Source organism: Alligator sinensis, unplaced genomic scaffold (genome assembly GCF_000455745.1).
Source record: "Alligator sinensis unplaced genomic scaffold, ASM45574v1 scaffold2627_1, whole genome shotgun sequence".
Taxonomy (NCBI): Eukaryota; Metazoa; Chordata; order Crocodylia; family Alligatoridae; genus Alligator; species Alligator sinensis.
Genome location: NW_005844024.1, coordinates 7,349 through 10,903, shown reverse-complemented (window position 1 = coordinate 10,903; position 3,555 = coordinate 7,349). Strand labels below are relative to the sequence as shown.

Sequence of the window (3,555 nt, the reverse complement as noted above, 5' to 3'; positions counted from 1 at the left end):
TGTGTGTGTGTGTGTGTGTGTGTGTGTGTGTTCAGGTGCAGTGGGGTGAAAACTGCAGGGCTGGTAGCCCCTGTCCTCACCCTCACAACTCCACTGCAACCAGTAAGCCTCAGGCTTCTCCGAGATCTTACAGGTCGGGGCTTTCCACAGCCAGGACTGTGCGGTGGCTGGAGGATATCAGGTGCCTCCTGCTCCTACCCACCTTTCACCAGGGATGTTCTCAGTCCTGGCACTTCCTAGGGCTGCCGCGCGTGCAGTTTTAGGTGGTGCGAGGATGATGTGGGGCCTCCTTCTTCCCATATAGCCCCAGCCCTTATGCCTCCAAGTTCTCCTGGCTCGGGAGCTTAGCAGGGAGATGTTCTTCCCCTGCTCGTGGGTGAGAAACTAAACTGCCGCCTCCAGCTCTGAGAGCAGGCAATTTCATAGCTGCCCTGTCCTGCCACGTACATCCCCCCTCGTGCGGGCATGAGGCCTGCCAGGTTTCAGGCAGTGGTGCAGTGGTTTCTGTGAACCTGCACCTCAAACTGTTGAAAGCAAAACTTGTGTTACTTGTGTGTGTGAAGGGGTCTGGTTGTAGCCGTGTCAGTGTACGGACGTAGCCCAGAGAAGGTTCTTAGGGTCAATGTGATATCTATTATTAGACCACCTGAGGAGCTGGAGAAATTGTTCCTTGCAAGCTTTTGGGTTTAAAAACCCTTCATCAGACTGAGGAAGCATCTAGCTGGGGCGTGTGTGTGCGCGTGTGTGTATGTGTGCGTGCCCGCGCGTGCTCTTCCTGGAAAGAAGGAATAGTAAAGAAGCCAGAGGCTGGCACGCAATGCCGGCAAGAAAGGCAGTCAGGGAGAATGGAAATGGGGGTGTCGGGGTTGAGAGACAGGCTGGGGTCGGGGAAGGGGTATGTAGCAGGTAAAAGTGGGGAGGTACCTGGGGAGTCGGATGTCAGGCAGGTTGTAGCGTGTCATAAATCCAGCGTCTATACTGAGTCCATGCATTTCTATATCTAGGAGGTTGGTGAAGTGAAGTTCATAGGTCTGTCTGTGAAAAGTGGGTTGTAAATTCCCGTTGAGGATCAGGACTGAGAGACTGGGAGTCGGCACCCGTCTCACGAGTTTTGCCTGCCTGCGGCCAGAGGTGCAGGGCCCCAGAGCCCAGACTCCCCCTGCACCGATCTCCTTGAAACTTGGCAGGCTTTGTGGCCTAAGCAAGAGCTACCATCCCTGCAGTTTTCACCCCACTGTGGCTTAACACACACATACGTGACATGAGTTTTGCTTTCAGGAATTGGAGATGCAGTTTCCCATAAACCCCTGCACCTATCAACTTGAAACTTAGTATGCATCATGCTCTCAGAAGAGGCTACCATCTCAGTAGGTTTCGTCTAAATCAGCCAGAAGACAATGAAGTTATAGCTACTTCATTGGTTCCCCATTATACTCTATGGCCGAATCTCCAAATCGTGTCTGGATCTTCCTTAGCGATGCGGCTGAATCGAATTGGAAAAACAATTCAGATATCTGAATTGAAACTCTGGCATCCAAATTGGCTGAATCGGAATTGAATAGTTCCCTATTCGCACAGGCCTAATAGGAAATCTCTAAACAGCCTCAAAAGAATGAGAAGCCTGTTATTGGGAATGACAACTCTGCTCGCCATCTGTTTTAGTCAAAATTGATGATAAAGAAGTCACTACTTTTAAATTAATAAATACTGTGTTAGAAGAGTAATTGGAAGTTGCAAGAAATATAGATTTGGAACGTTGGATGTAAATAATAGAGCATATCATTTTGATTTTGGCTTTAAAAGATTTCTATAGAAGTGCACATTTACTTTATAGTTGTTTTCCTGTTGTCCACAGATTTGCCCTAGTCCCATCATTAATATGGATGTGATAAAAAATAACAACAACAAGAACTGCAAGATTATGTAAAAAATGGCAGCAATTATGGTGTTACCATAATGAGAACAATGAATATAGCAAAACCTAAGTTTGAATTGGAATGCATGCACATATCTTCTCAGAAGGTCTCTGTGGTATCTTTGATCTACCTTCTGATTGTTATAATGTTCTGCTTTCTGCTAGCAGAAGTGATTGCCATGTGAAAGCATTCAGGCATAGTTATCCAAGGTTCAAGTGTGGTAAAATAAACTTGTAGTTAAAGAAGCTGATCATGGATCAGGCTAGCTGAAAATGCTCTAAAAAAAAAGTCTTTCAAAGAGAAAGCTAGGTTTTGGATTAAACTAAAATTCTCGTGGAAAGTGTTTCCATTGGCAAGAGAAGAAAATACCCGCAAGCCATTTTTCCAAATTTTTTGGCCTTACATTTTTCAGATGTTAGAAAGTATTGGCAAAAGTTGAAATCCTTAGTCTAGGAAAAAGAGTACCATTTTTTGGCGATCACTATTAAAAAAATCTGTATGCACTTACTCCCTATGTGATTTTTGGATACAACAGTTAAGTCTCTTGGGATCAGACAGAAGGCAAGAGGCAGTCCCTGTGTGAAAGACTGAACGGACACCAAGTTGACATCACTCCTAGAAAGACACAAAAGCCTATGGCAGAAAACATTTCTGGAAATCCAGTCAGTGACATTAGAGTAGCTGCTCTTCAACAACAAAACTTTAAAAAGCAACCAGACTATCAAATTGTGGAACAATGAATCAAACTGAATAGTGATAAGTATAGTCTCAACAGAGGTTATGGAGTCTTATCCCATTAATTGGCATGGCTTTTATAACCCCTATTATCTCTGAACAGGTTAACTCCTTTGTTTATCCTTTGATCCTTTCAACTCACCATCGTCTCTCAGCAGAGCCCCTGATTTCCGCCCCTCTTTCCCCATCTGGGGTATGATAATAAACTACATCCAAGTGGAGGGCCTGATGGCAACACGATGGGATCACGTGTGGTGTGGTAGCTCCTATAAACACAAGGAGTCAAATATGCCAGCATTCAAATAGATACTTAGTGGGATCAGACGTTTGCATGCACATAATGACATTGAGATTGAGGCTGCTCTGAGTATCTTCCCTTATTGTAAATCAGCTAACAGAACTTGGCGCATCTTTAAGCACTGCAGGAGGCTTCTTTGCTGGGAGTTTTGCCAGGGAAAATGGGACTGGATCTGGGGCCCGTGGAGATCTAGAAATTAAACACATGCTGACATGCTTTGCTGGATCAGTGCCTTGATCTCCTGGTCTTCTCAGTATGATCTGCAGTGATTGCCTTTGCCTTTCTCATACCTTAATAGTTACCACCACATTCGGTCATTATGGGCTTTTCATCCTTTTCTTGTTGCTGTTAAAGGCCAAAGGTCTGTGAGACGTTTGCATGGTGAAAGACATCCCCTGGACTGAAGGTACATAAGGGAAGTTCTGCATAGACTCTGCATTAGTGGAGATAATCACGTGCTTAACTTACTGATTCTGGGTAAGTTTTTGCAGCATTGGGGTCTATGGAAATGAGAGAGAGGGGGAAGAGACTATCTCAGGGAGAGGCAGTTATTTTATAAGGAGTTTTGTTGAGCTGGTGTGAGCTGGGTCAGCACCCCACCCCCTT

The 3,555-nt window shown here is 45.1% G+C and overlaps 1 long non-coding RNA gene across 1 annotated transcript in view; it reads left to right on the top strand.

The window, feature by feature from the left end:
* LOC102378514 overlaps positions 1–2,419 on the top strand; it is a 7,666-nt gene extending 5,247 nt beyond the window's left edge. The window contains exon 4 of the long non-coding RNA XR_325605.2: positions 1,856–2,419. This is a non-coding gene — a long non-coding RNA (uncharacterized LOC102378514). The remainder of the gene's footprint in view (positions 1–1,855) is intronic.
* Positions 2,420–3,555: the final 1,136 nt, after the last annotated feature.